Raw genomic sequence first — 14901 nt, 5'->3', positions numbered from 1 at the left:
ATTTCAGCCACACTTTTCTCATTGTCGGCATACAGAAAAGCCATTGATTTTTGGGGGTTAATTTCATAACCTGCTACTTTGCCAAAGTTTTGAGTCAGCTTGAGTAATTTGGGAGGGAGTCTATGGGATTCCTTAAATACAAGATCATGTCATCTGCAAAGAGGGAGAGTTTTATTTCTTCTTTCCCTATTTGGATCCCCTTTATGTCTGCATCTTGTCTTATTGCTGTAGGTAGGCATTCTAATACTAGATTGAAGAGAAGTGGAGAGAGTGGGCATCCTTGTCTTGTTCCTGAGTTAAGAGGAAATGGCTTTAGTTTTTCACCATTGAGTATAATGCTGGCTGTAGGTTTGTCATATACAATCTTTATTGTATTAAGGAATGTTCCATGGATTCCTAATTTTTCCAAAACCTTCATCTTAAAGGGGTGTTGGATCTTGTCGAATGCTTTTTCTGCGTCTATTGAGATAACCATATGGTTCTTATACTTGCTCCTGTTGATGTGATGAGTAATATTAATTGATTTGTGTATATTGAACCAGCTTTGCATCCCTGAAATGAATCCTGTTTGATCGTGGTGTATGATTTTTTGGATGAATTGTTGAAGTCGGTTGGCCAAAATTTTGTTGAGAAGTTTTGCATCAATGTTTATCAAAGAAATGGGTCTATAGTTCTCTTTCTTTGATGAGTCCCTGCCTGGTTTTGGGATGAGGGTTATGATGGCTTCATAGAATGTGTTCGGTAGTGAGCTTTCTCTTTCAATTTCATTGAAGAGTTGGACGAGAATTGGTGTCAGCTCTGCTTTGAAGGCCTTGTAAAATTCCGCTGTAAAACCATCTGGTCCTGGACTTTTCTTAGCTGGGAGGTCTCTTATGCTGTTTCTATTTCAATGCTTGATATGGGCCTGTTAAGATAGTTTAACTCATCTTGGTTTACTTTTGGCATGTCAATATTTGCTAGGAAGAGGTCCATTTCTGCCAAGTTCTCAAACTTCTGAATCTTGGTTGTTACCGTGGTGATATTTCCATTCTCATCTCTGAGTTTATTAATTTGGGTGTGTTCTCTCCTTTTTCTGATAAGATTTGCTAAGGGTCTGTCAATTTTTTTCAGTTTTTCGAAGAACCAACTCTTTGTTTTGTTGATTCTTTCTATAGTTTTTTTTGGATTCTAATTAATTTAATTGTGATTTAATTTTTATTATTTCTTTCCGTGTACTGGATTGGGGTTTATGTTGCTGCTCTTTTTCAAGGAGGTTTAGATGTGTCATTAAATTGTGAGTTTCAGATCTCTCCAATTTGTTGATGTAGGAGCTCAGAGCTATAAATTTCCCTCTGAGTACTGCCATTGCTGTGTCCCAGAGGAGCTGGTATTTTGTGTGTTCATTTTTGTTGAATAGCATGAACATTTGAATTTCCTTTCTAATCACTTCTACGACCCACTCATGATTCAGCAGTATGTTGTTCTGCCTCCATATGATACCGGACTTTCTTTGGTGGCTTTTGGTGTTGAGTTCTAATTTTATTCCCTTGTAGTCAGAGAGAATGCAAGGTATAACTTCAATGTATCTGAATTTAGACAAGTTTGCTTTGTGGCCTAAAATGTGGTCTATTTTAGAAAACGTTCCATGTGCTGCTGAGAAAAACGTGTATTCTCATGCTGCTGGGTGAAATGTTCGGTAGATGTCTGTTAAGTCTAGTTGATCTATGCAGCTGTTTAGATCTGCGGTTTCCCTGTTGAGTTTTTGCCGAGTTGATCTATCTAGTGGGGAGAGTGGTGTGTTAAAATCCCCAACAATTATTGTCTTTGGATCTATATGGGATTTGAGGGAAAGTAGTGTTTCTTTGATAAATTTGAGTGCTCCATTTTTTTATATCTTTTCCTTCTAATTGGTCAGCTTTGATGGTTTCAAGTTCTTTGTTGAAGCTCTGTTTTAGGTCTTGTATGAATTTCTTTACTTCCTTAATTTGGTGTTCAGTATTTGTCCTCAAATCACTTAGTTGATTGGTTATGGTTTCTTTGGACTCCCATTCCTTCTGTTGGGTACCATTCAGCATTCCCTTTGTGGTCTCCCTGACTTCCTTCAGCTCTTTGTTAATGGATTCCATGAATGCCTTTAGTGATCTTTGTGTGTTCTCTACCTGGTCTCTCAATTCCTGTATTACTCTTTGATTAGCCTCCTCCGGTTAGTGGGATTCCTGCAGATCTCTTTGAGTGTTCTCAGCCTGCTCTCGCCATTCCTCCCTTTCTCTTTGAGTATTCTCAAGTTGTTCACGCAAATCCTGTATCAGTTTTTGAGTAGCTTCCTCACGCTTATGATATTCCTGTATAAACTTTTGGGTTGCCTCCTCTCTCTCCCTATCACGCTCATACAGAGTCCTTTGTACGTTGTCAAACTTCTCATTCATCATGTTTGCCAGCAGTGTTTGTAGAGATATTTGGGAACTCTCCTCTTGATTATTCATTATCTGTTCTAACCCCTGATTACCAAGATTGGGAATTGAGATATCCGAATTTGCCATTTTTCTTGTGTTTTTCCGGCTTACTCTGCCCATTTGAGATGAAGATAGCACCAGTTTTGTGCTAGAACACTATCTTAAGGCAACCATCAACCAAAGTTTGCATTTGTATAGTCAATAGTCTACAGATACAATCTAGTTCAACAGATACATCTATTCGACATCAAACAACTATATGTTAAAGGACTTCGAACCACAAAGAAGAATTTGGAAAACCAGAAATTATTAGGGTTAGGGAGAGATGTGGGTAAAAAGTAGGAATAGATTGTTGTGGGGAGGCACAGGGAGAGTTAACTATGTCCTAATCACAATGCAGGAAATAGGTTGGGTAGGATGCAAGTAGAGAGAGAGAGAAAAAGAAGAAAGGGAAAGGGGAATGAAAAGAGACCAGAAAAAAAATAGAAACTTAAAAATTAATGTTATTATAGAGATTAAAAGACCATCTATTTAGAGAGGAATGTGAATATATTGAGAGAAAGGGAGGGACATAGAGGAGATGTGAAAAACTTAAAAAAATGCTTAAAATATTATATAGGTATAAAGAGGTAGTACTGCTATTAAGGAATTTAAGTCTCAGAGGTTTTGAATTGAGTAATAAGTTTGTGGATTAAGTGTGTACACAACGGGGGATAGGGTCTACTAGTTAACTACGGGTTTATCTGAGGATGTGCAGGAGAAGAGTTAAGTCACATAAAGAAGAACAAAAGAGAGGAAAAGGTGGAAAGGAAAGAAACGTGAGAAGAAAAGATCAGAAGTTCAGTAGAGCTAGACAAAAAACAAAACGATAATTAAGAATGAAAGAAAAAGAGAAAGAAGACAAGAAACGAAAGGAAAACACACATTCACGTATTCCTAAAATAAAAATTATAACAGGAGAAAAAAAATGTTACTGGAAAACAATTATTTTTTCAGAAGAGGCAAAAATTAAAGATTAATAAAAGTTTTAGAAAAGGAAAAATTTTTTTTTAGATATATAAGGTAACAAAAAACGAAAAAAAAAGCAAAACAAAAAAAAGAAAAAAAGAAAAGAAGAAGAAGAAAAAAAAAGTTCTTTGATATTTTTGGGGGGGAGGGGTGGGAAGAATCCTGTATCTCTCTTTTGTCTGTAACCAGAGTCTTGTTGGAGTCTCTGGTCAGCTTCAGGTCCTGTGGCTTCATTGGTTTCTTAAGTCAGTTTGTTGGAACAGGCAGAAAAATGCTCTGCTTTACCCAAGATTTTGAGATCCCCCTCCTAGGTTAGTTTACTGGGAGGGTGATCTGCTTTGAGAATCACAAAAGAGGGGGATGCAGTGATGAGGCTAGGTTCTGGTTAGAGTTGAGGCCTTTCAACAGACAGTAGCTTTTCCCTGGGGCTATTTTGTGAAAAAAACTCACAGCACCCAGCCTGGAGCCATTCTCAGGGTTTCTGTTTTTCAATTGATTGTGGTGGCTGCTAGAGGGAGGGGCAGCCTCTGGTTCTGGTTACCCGGTGAGGAGAGCCACTCCAATGGCTGGCGCCTGAGCTGGGTGACTTTTCCCTGGATGGAACTGAGTCTGTGAGGTCACTTCGCCGTTAAGTTCTTGTGACCTGCTAAATGACTCGTTTTATTCCAAGGCCTGAGCTGGAGGTAGTCGCTCCTCTGAGTTTTGTCCGTATCCAAGATGGAGATCACCGGTGCTGGCGGGGGAGGGCTGGCCTTCCCTCCTCTGCTCCCTGAGAAGGAGTGAGGATGTTGGGCTTCTACTCACGCCGTGTCTTGGATCCTGGGTCATCTCTTGTCTGCAAAGTGCAGGATGAAGATGTCTGCTCCTTGTCGGTTCTTGCTGGTGTTGAGTAGAATCCGCTGGCCCGCTGCGTCTGTCTCCTTCGTCCCGGACTGTGTCTCAGATATGACCCCGCGGCGGTGGTCGCCGCCGCGACCCTGCCGCTGCAGCGGCAGCTGCTGGCAAGCACTCAGCTGTGTCTGCTTGGCTTCCCCTCTCTTGACTATCTCTCTCCTGTGATGGCATACTTGGTGTGATTCTCTGGCTTGGGACTGTTCACTGGAACTCTGAAACTGCTTTCTATGCAAGAGCTTGTTCAGATTCCAGCTTCTCCTCAGCCATCTTCCCGGAAATCCTTTACCACTTTTTCTTGATCCATTCATCTACTGACGGGCATCTGGATTGGTTGCATATCTTAGCTATGGTAAATAATGTTGCAATAAACATAGTTGTGCTGGTAGTTTTAATATGGTCTTATTTGTGATCCTTTGGGTAAATGAACAAAAGTGGGATTGCTGGGTCATAGGGGAGCTTTATGTGGAGTCATTTGAGGAAACTCCATACTGCTTTCCAAAGTGGTTGAAGAAGTTTACACTCCCACCAAGAATGCAGTAGGGTTCCCTTGTGGCCCCATCCCCTCCAGCATTTGTTGTTGTAAAAATATGGATTGCTTCACGAATTTGCAAGTCATCCATGTGCAGGGACCATGCTAATCCTCTCTGTATCATTCCGATGTTAGTGTATGGGCTGCCGGATTAAGCACAGAACATTTTTTATATAGAAGTTGTAATTGATTTTCTTAGTCAATTCCACAAAAAAGTAAGTTCAAAAGAATTGTCATGAAATTTTAGAATCATGCAGTTCTTACATAAGCACACATTTTTGATGTTGGCATAATTTGTGGAGGGGAAGGGGAAAATGTTTAAATAGGGATACAAGTAGACCCATTGCAACAATGAAAGGAACTTTACAACTTTGGCATCTCTACTACTGCCATACCTGCAGATTGTAACTTGATTGCTTCTTTTGAGGTAAGTATCACTATACCTGGGTCTGCTTGGACTGTGGTCCTCCTAACACAAGCAAAACACATAGCACCCATCAAACTCTAACAGAGTTTCTGAAACTTCTTCTTCTTTTTTTTTTTTTTTTTTGGTTTGGGCTTGCCTGGAACTGCAATTCTCTAATCTCTGTTTTCTAAGTAGATAATATTACAGGTTTGAGCCACTTTATCCAGTAAAAGTATACAATTTCAAGATATCTTGATATTGCCTATATTTGTGCTTAACATATATAGCTAACCTTAATTTTCTCCCTCTTTTGTTTAGTACTCTGAGTTGAAAACATTGACTTTCTTAATATACATGGCTTTGTTTTGGGTGGAATCCCATCACAATCCAAAAAATCTCCCAAAAGTTTATGTCGAATCATGGAAAAGAAGGCTTCAGGTTGGAAAAACAAAACAAAACAAAAAAAAAAAACAATGATCCTTAACTTATAATTGCAGTATACTTATAGTGTTAGTCAATACTTTCTGAAGTATGAGAAGAGAAGGAAGACAGAAATGTGAAAGATGTCAGGTCTCTGGAATTTCTGTAGTTGTCACTTCATGTTATATTCTTCCTTAAAACTTGCTTTATTAAAACCCTCTGGGTGGATATTAGTTGGACTGTTCGGTAACCTTACCCAAGAAATGAAGCTGAGGGCTGGGAAGGTGGCTCAGTGGTAGAGTGCTTGCCTTGCATGCATGAGACTTGGGTTCGATTCCTCAGCACCACATAAGCCAAAAGAAAAAAACCGGAAGTGGCACTGTGGCTCAAGTGGTAGAGCGCTAGCCTTGAGCTGAAGAGCTGAGGGACAGCACCCAGGCCCACAGTTCAGATCCCACGACAGGACCCCCCCAAAAAAATCTTTGGGCTGGGAAGGTGGCTCAGTGGTAGAGCACTTGCCTTGCATGCTCGAGGCCCTGGGTTCGATTCCTCAGCACCACATAAGAAAAAAGCCGGAAGTGGCACTGTGGCTCAAGTGGTAGAGCGCTAGCCTTGAGCTGAAGAGCTGAGGGACAACGCCCAGGCCCAGAGTTCAGGCCCCAAGACCGGACCCAAAAAAAAAAAAAAAAGAAATGAAGCTGATTTTAGAAGGCTGATGATTTGGTAAATAAAGGAATAATGAGAATGAACACTGATATTGTCACAGAATGAGCCGACAAGGTTCATTGCTGAACAGCAAAACAAAACAGGTTCAAGTCCGATGATGCACATTCGAACATATATAGATAGATACATATATGTATACATATACAAACATACATGAAAATGTATATATCCAGTAGAATATAGAGAGAAAGTTGGTGTGACAATTATTAAACTATATCAAACTGGTTGCAGGAAAGGTCCAGTAAAATATCAATAGTTTAGCATAGATTTTGCATAGATTTGTAAAGGATGAAAATTCTTTCCTCATTTTATACTTTACAAATATCTTTAGTACGTTTAAGTTTTTTTATATTGTAGTTGGAGCACCTATATAATGCTGAGAATGGAATTACATAAAGTATGCAACATGAATAGGCCAGCCAGTATAGGAAAGTTCATGAGATTCTTATTTCCAATTAACCACCAGGAGAAATGGAGTTCCAGTTCAGATTTTATGTAGAGCACTGGCCTTGAACACAAAAGCACCAGTCAGGCTGTGAGTTTAAGCCCTAGGATCTACAGAAACAAAAACACAAAATATAACTTTGAGTTAGATATTTTATAATGAAGCGTTTTTATGTACTCTACATTGTTAGAAAGACTAGATTTCTGTGTTAGCTTTATAACCTATCATAATAAGTGATATTATCCATTTATTAAGCAGAAAGGCTTACTCAGATTTATAAGTTTGAAGGTTTCAGTGTAAGTGTATGTTCAGTTGGTTTTATTGCTTTGGTGGCCTGTGACAAGACAATGTCAAGGTGAGGAGTATATCAAAAAGAAATGTTTTTGACCTAGAATGATTAAAAGAGAAAAGAAGAAAGCAGATGAGTGTGCATGTTCTCAGAGGTTTCACTCTGAAGAACTTAATCTCCATAAGAACTATTCAGGTATTCTCCACAGTCTGGGAGGAAATGGAAAGTCATTTTTCTTTAACACATAGGTCTTTCTGGGGCATTCTGAATTCAAATGGCAACATCCTCACCAATGATAATGAATTGTCCAGGGGTGGAATAGATATTGCTATAAATTCCAATCAGATCTCAGCAGACTAAATATTTTATGGAATCCCTATTAAAATATTTTCTTGCAGATTGACTGGGTCTTCATACTACATATTTGTATATCTGTGTGTATGTGTGGGTTTGAATAAACTAATACAGCAATGTAGCAAATTAAAGTATTAGTAAGGCCTTTCTCTTCTCATATCATGAAAGCCTGCCACAATTCTCAATCAAATCCCATTCAAGATTCAAACATTAATGCTCTCTCAAAAGTTCTGTATGCAAACCCAGGTACATTCACTTCATTTAAGTCGGCAATGATATATGAAAATTTTAAGTCTACCATGGAAAAAAATTATATTAAGCAAAGTTAGCCAGGCCCAAAAAAACTTAGGTCCCATGGTTTCCCTTAATTGCAATAACTAGTATATGTCTGAGTCATGCAGAAAACGTCAGATAAGTTGATGTTAGGAAAATGAACCCTAATATATGTATTCAAATGTTTTTTTTTTCTTTCAGGTGATTGTTTCTAACACATTTATAAGATTATTTCTTTGTTGCTTTGTATGTTCCTCCCCCATGGTATAACCCCTGCTTTCACTGTATTTGAGGTTGGTATAATTTGAGAAGGGGAAAGGAAAAAAGAAATGTTTAAATTGGGGTACAGGTGGATCCATTCCAACAATGAGATGTACAAGTCCTTATATGGAAAAACGAACTTTACAACTTTGGTGGGGGCAGGGAGGAGGATTGGATGGAGGGGCAGGGGAGGGAGAATGGGAAGGGATGGGAAGGGGAAACAAAGGAGGAGGCTAGAATGCTTGATAAGAAATGTACTTATTATCTTGCCCATGTAATTATAACCCCTCTGTACATTATTTTCACAATATAAAAAGAAAAAAAGAAAAATTTAAGTCTTCCAATTACGTTGTCACCAAGGAAACATGTACAATATTTCTTTAAAAAATATCTAGATTGTAGAACACTTTAGCCAGAAAATTGAAGGAGTATACATTATAGGATTTAATTTAAATATTTAGTCACTGAAATGTATATTCTATATCCACAACTTAGAGCCCCTTCAAAATACATAATTGCAAACCTCATCTATTACCATCTTCCGTGAAGACAGTCCTTGCTGAAAACGAACCAAATGTGGTAAACCAATTAAAATGTACGCCTTTGTCAAATGCTGTTGTTTTAAAGCATGGAAGTGATAGAACAATTAATGCCAGTGAACAGCTGGTTCTAAGGAGTATGGAAAGTGATTGAAAAATCCACAGATGTTTCAGATTGTGCTTCGTTTTGGCATTTGTGAGATATATTTTGGAAAGCACAATGAATGAAAGCATGTTGTTTTATAAAGATTTGCTGACTGACAAACCAGGGAAAGAAAACTAATTGAAATGTTTCAAATGAGAAGACAGACAATAGGGTGGGTAAGATGTGGTATGCAGCTTTAAATACAGACTGAAGCAAACCAAAGAATGGGAAATCTTTTTCCTTAAAAGCTTTCTGGGTGTATTGTGCTATACACTATAATGATGAAATGATCATTTCTATGGAAAAGTCATGAAAAAACATTGTCACCTGTTGAATTTCTTTATAAAGTGAATCTTAATTGACAAGAATGAAGAAATTTAAATATGTTAATAAAACATTATCAAGTATTACTTTAATTTTTCATTAAAAGTTAAAGCAAACTGACAGACTATTAGTCCATTAAGATTTATGTTTCCTGTCATATTTATTTTCCTTTTGTTCCTCTTTTTTGGGTGGTGATATTTTTTTCAGAAAGGCAACCTAGTCTTAACCATTACTCACAAAATTTATGCTGTCAGAGAATCAGAGTTTTTTTTTTATTAAATTAAGACAATAGTAGGCTCATTTTATGCCAAATCAAAATATAAACACCAAAACATTTTTCACTAAAAAACCACTCATAAAAGATCATGAGGGGGAAAAGGCTCAGGAGGACCGGTATAATCCAGGCGCAGGAAGAAAAGCTTAGGAAAACACCTGAACATGTGGCATCCCAATGCATGGCAGCCGGTGCAAAATGCAAGTATCCCTTACATGGGGTGCCCTGGAGGTTCCAATCCTGGGTGTCCACCTCCTTTGTGCCCACAACCTGTAAATCCAGCCATTCCTCCTGGTCCTGTACCCCGGTGTCCCTTTCCTCCAGGACCTCCCCAGGGGAACCCAGCTTTCCCTCCATGTGGGCCCTCTTACCCTGTGCCACAGCCACAGTATCCAGGATACCAACCCTCAGGTCCTTACCCACCCCATGCCCACCACCTGCACCTGGCATATTTCCTGTGAATCCCCTGGCTCCTGGCATAGGCCCACGAGCCCCAATGGACAAGAAAACACTGAAGAAAATGAAGAAAACACATAAAGAGATGCACAAACACCACAAGCATGGCAAGCATTCTTCCTCTTCCTCCTCCTCTTCCAGCAGTGACTCTGACTGAACTCAGGGCCTGGACCCTCCCCTCAAGTCTCACCAGTTTTGCTCTCATCAAGCTTCTGCTGTGGTGTTGTACTAGGGGGAAATTAGCCCTCTGATCCCCACCCCACCCTCATCTGAGCCTTACCCTGCTGTTCAGCCCTGACTTGCTAGGTAAATGGATAAAGTATTTCTGTGGGTTAGTAAAGACCATCTCCTTCCTGGTTGATCGATCTTTTGTTTTCTTTTTCTTTTTTTTTTTTGGTTCGAGACTGGGACTCCAGCTCAGTACCTAATGCTTTTACTCATTGGCTAGCACAATAAAAATTGAGCTGTGCCTCCAATCTCAAGAGCTGAAGACTTTAACAGAGGAGGAGTTTTTTGAAGATGGCGAAACCTGTGAGCTAAATGCTGAAGACAAGTTTAAATTCTGTAAAATGTATTTTTTGTCCTTCCATTTCCGTTTGTAATACGTGTGGTTGGTGGAAATTTCATAATGATAAAAAACCTGTACTTTTTTTTTTATAAAGGTAGCATACTAGGATCATTTAAAGCTAGATATGTTCCCAGCAGGCCTCCTAATGATTTCATTAACTGCAAGGCTGCTTTGATTCAAAGCAAGAGTACATTTGGTTGATGAGCTTTCTGGAAATGTAATCTCTACTCCTTAGCTGAACATGCTAGCTCAGGTCCTACTCTCATTTTCCAATTCTCAGTCCAAATAAAGCTATTTTTTTCTGGTCAAAAAAAATCATGAGGATTTGGGGGAAGATGGAGGAGGAGAAGCTGGAGGGTAAACAAGCTCTTACATAGAAAGCAGTTTTAATGTTCCAGTGAACAGTCCTAGGTTAGAGAGTCACACCAAGTGTGCCATCACAGTAAAGAGAGTTTGGCCAAAGAGGGAAAATCCAGGCAAGATGACAGATCTGAGCACTTGCCAGGAGCCACAGCTGAGGTGGCAGTTGGGACAGCGCCAGTGGCTGTAGCCCTCATTCCTACAGAGAGAGTCAACGACAAAGGCCCCAGATGTGGCCGGTGAGCGGATTCTACTCAACACCAGCAAGAACTAACAAGGAGCAGATATCTTCATCCTGCAGGTCACAGACCAGAGACGACGCAGGAACCAACACTCTGGCATGAGTAGAATCCTGACATCCTCACTCCTTCTCAGGGTGCAGAGGAGGGAAGGCCACCCATTCTCCACTACCAGAGATCTCCATCTAAGATACTGACCTCCACAGGGCTGAGCAGATAGCTCCAACTCAGGCCTTGGAAGAAAACAAGAGAGTCATTTAGTAGGTCACAGGAAGTAGACATGACCTGCCAGGCTCAGCTCCACCGAGGGGAATGTCACCCCACCCAGCCAGTAGAACCAGTGTCCTCAGAGGAGTGATTTCCTTCACAGGGTAAACAGAGACAGAGGCTGCTCCTTCCTACAGCAGCCTAGACAAACAATTGAAACTCAGTAAAAACAAAAACAAAAACCCTGAGAATGTTTTCCATGAGTGTTTCAGGAATTTCCCCACAGGGAAAAGCTACTATTTGCTGAAAAGCCTCAACCCTACCTCATCACGGCATTTCCACACTGAAGGAAACAGCCATCTCCCTCTTTTGTGATATTCAAAGCAGATCTCCCTTCCACGGAATAGCCTGGGAAGAGGATCACAAAATCCTGGGTAAAGCAGAGCATTTTTCTGCCAGCACGAAAATAATTGACTTAAGAAACCAGTCAAGCAAAAGGAAAACCAAACACCACAAGCACACCAGAGACTCCACCAAGAGACTGGTTATGGACGCAGGGGAGATACAGGGTCTTCCCATACCCCACACCCCAAAAAAAACACAAAAATCAAAGAACTCTTTTTTCAACCTTTTTTTCAATTTTTATTTTTTAAAAAAATGTTTGATGTTAATTTTTTTCTCATAATTTTTATTTCTGATGTGTGTGTGTGTGTGTGTGTGTGTGTGTGTGTGTGTGTGTGTGTGTGTGTGTGTGTGTGTTTAATCTCCTTTGACATTTTGGTCCTTTTTTATTGTTTTCATTTTTTTTTCTCTCTTTTTTGTTTGACTTAATTGCTGTTCAGCTCATCCCCAGATACATACCTGTGGTCAATTATTAAACCTTATCCCCCATTGTGTACATACTTAATCCTGAAATTTATTACTCGAGTCAAAACATCTTAGGCTTAATTTCTATAATAGCAGTATCATCTCTTTATACCAATATAATTTTCAATTAACTAATTTTAATTTTCTTTTATTTTTTATTTTTTCATATTTCCTTTCTATCCCTCCTCTCATCTCATCCTATCCTTTTCTTCCCTCAATATCATTTCTTTAAACTTACATAATTTTGTGTTTCACTTCTTAGATTTAAATTTTTGTTTATCCATTTTTTCTTTATTTTTAAAAAAATCTCTCTCCTATCATTCGGTCCAATCAATTTCCCTCTCAGAGATTAGGACTTGTTTAAATTCACTCTTCTTTAACCTTTCCACATTCCTCTAATCCTAATTTTCTCCACAATTCTCCCTAAACCTAATAATTTCTGGTGTGTCAATTTTTTGACACACCTTTTTGCTTTTACTACCCCATTAGTCCATGGTTGTTTGATGATGAATAGATTATATCTGATGAACTAGATTGTATCTGCAGCCATTTTGACTGTGCAACTACAGGACTCCGGTTGATGCTTGCCTTAAAATAGCGGTCTAGCACAAAATTGGTTTTACTTTCATACCAAATGGGCAGAACAAGCCAGAAAACACAAGAAAAATGGCAAGTCCAGGTATATGAATTCCCACTCATGATAATCAGGTGACAGAATACTTAATGAATAATCCAGGAGAGAGCTCCCAAAAAGCTCTACAAGCACTACTGGTAAACACGTTGAATGAATACATTGAAAACTTGTAAAGGACTCAGTGTGAGTGTGATAGAGAGCGAGAGGGGGCAAACCAAAGATTAATATAGGAATCTTGTGAGCATGAGGAAGCTACTCAAAGATTAATACAGGAATTGTATGAGCAGGTTGAGAACAGTCAAAGAGAAATACAGAAATCGCATGAGAAGGCTGAGATCAGTCAAAGAGAAAGACAGGAATTGCATGATTGTGAGGAAGCTGTTCAAAGAGTAATACAGGAATTGTGAAAGAGGGATGAGAATAGAGCAAGATCAGTAAAGGCATCCATGAACAGACAGCTGAATGAATTCAGGGAGACCACAAAAGGAATGCTCAATGGAGCCAAAGAAAAGTAATGGGAGCCCAAGGAAACCATAACGAATCAACTAAGTGATTTGAGAACAAACACTGACCACCAAATTAAGGAAGTAAAGTTTATACAAGACCCAAAACAAAGCTCCAACAAAGAATTTGAAGCCATCAAAGCCAAACAATTAGAAGGAAAAGAAATAAAAACAAAGTAGAAATTCTTGACAGTTGGTTAGACCATGCAGAAGATCGAATCTTGGGCATTGAAGACAGCCTAGATATTATAGAGAAAGAATGTATAACTATCCAAGACAAATCCAAGAAATATGATAGATCTATTCAACATTTGGAAAGCACCATCAGAGGCCTAATCTGAGGATAATGGGTGTAGAGGAGCACCTAGAGACAGAAGTTAATGGTTAAAATTTATTTCACAGAATTGTAGCAGAGAACTTCCCAAACATGCAAAAAGATAGGCCTATTCAGATACAAGAAGCTTTTAGAACCACCAAACCAGACTTACAAAAGATACTTGAAGATGTCCTACACATAGAAAACCAACAAGATGACAATAACGACCAAGAAACAGGCTCCAAGTGAATAAAATTAGAATTTAACACCAAAAGCCACCAAAGAAAGTCCTCTAACACATGTTGAATCACCAGTGGGTCATGGAAGAGATTAGAAAGGAAATGCAAATGTTCATGATATTCCACAAAAATGAAATCATAAATTACCAGCTCCTCTTGGACACAGGAAATGCAGTACTCAGAGGCAATTTTATACCTCTGAGTTCCTACATCAACAAATTAGAGAGATCTGAAACCAACAATTTAAAGAGACATTTACCTCAGTGAAAAAGAGCAACCAAATAAACTCCTGTCCAGTAGATTGAAAGAAATAATTAAATCAGAATTAAACGAATTAGAATCAAAAAAAAAATAGAAAGAATCAACAAAACAGAGTTGGTTCTTTGAAAAAATTAACAAAAATTGACAGACGCTTAGCAAATCTTATCAGAAAAAGAAGAGCACACACAGAAATAAACAAACTCAGAGATGTGAATGGAAACATCACCACAGAAACAACCAAAATCCAGAACATTATAAGGGAATACTTCTCAAACTTTTATGCTAATAAGTTGAGAACCTGGTAGAAATGGACTTTTTCCTAGCAAATATTGACATGCCAAAACTAAACCAAGATGAGTTAAATCAAATTAACAGGCCTATATCAAGCATTGAGATAGAAGCAGCAATAAGAGACCTCTCATCTAAGGACCAATGGATTTACAGCGGAATTCTACAAGGCCTTCAAAGCAGAACTCACACCAATACTCCTCCAACTCTTCAATGAAATTGAAAGAGAAAGTGCACAATGGGACTCATTCTATGAAGACATCATAACCCTCATCCCAAAACCAGGCAGGGACTCATCAAAGAAAGAGAACTAGAGATCCACTTCTTTGATGAACATTGATGCAAAACTTCTCAACAAAATTTTGGCCAATCGACTTCAACAATTCATCCAAAAATCATACACCACGATCAAACAGTATTCATTTCAGGGATGGAAAGCTGGTTCAATATACGCAAATCAATTAATATAATTCATCAGATCAACAGGAGCAAAGATAAGAACCACATGGTTATCTCAATAGATGTAGAAAAAAGCGTCTGACAAGTTCCAAAACCCTTTTATGAAGGCTCTGGGAAAATTAGGAATCCAGGGAACATTCCTCAATACAATAAAGGCTGTATATGACAAACCTTCAGCCAGCATT

General features: G+C 38.8%; 1 non-coding gene and 1 pseudogene across 1 annotated transcript; one reads left to right on the top strand and one right to left on the bottom strand.

Moving 5' to 3' along the window:
• Positions 1-4915: 4915 nt before the first annotated feature.
• LOC122103023 lies at positions 4916-5022 on the bottom strand. The gene has a single exon (XR_006146673.1). It is a non-coding gene; the product is annotated as a U6 spliceosomal RNA (small nuclear RNA).
• A 4461-nt stretch (positions 5023-9483) lies between these two features.
• On the top strand, positions 9484-9932 carry LOC122103022 (annotated as a pseudogene).
• The last annotated feature ends 4969 nt before the right edge of the window (positions 9933-14901 follow it).

Source organism: Dipodomys spectabilis, unplaced genomic scaffold (genome assembly GCF_019054845.1).
Source record: "Dipodomys spectabilis isolate Male_0828 unplaced genomic scaffold, ASM1905484v1 ptg001335l, whole genome shotgun sequence".
In the NCBI taxonomy this organism is placed as follows: Eukaryota; Metazoa; Chordata; class Mammalia; order Rodentia; family Heteromyidae; genus Dipodomys; species Dipodomys spectabilis.
The sequence above is the reverse complement of the archived record's forward strand: the minus strand, read 5'-3'. Positions and strand labels throughout refer to the sequence as shown.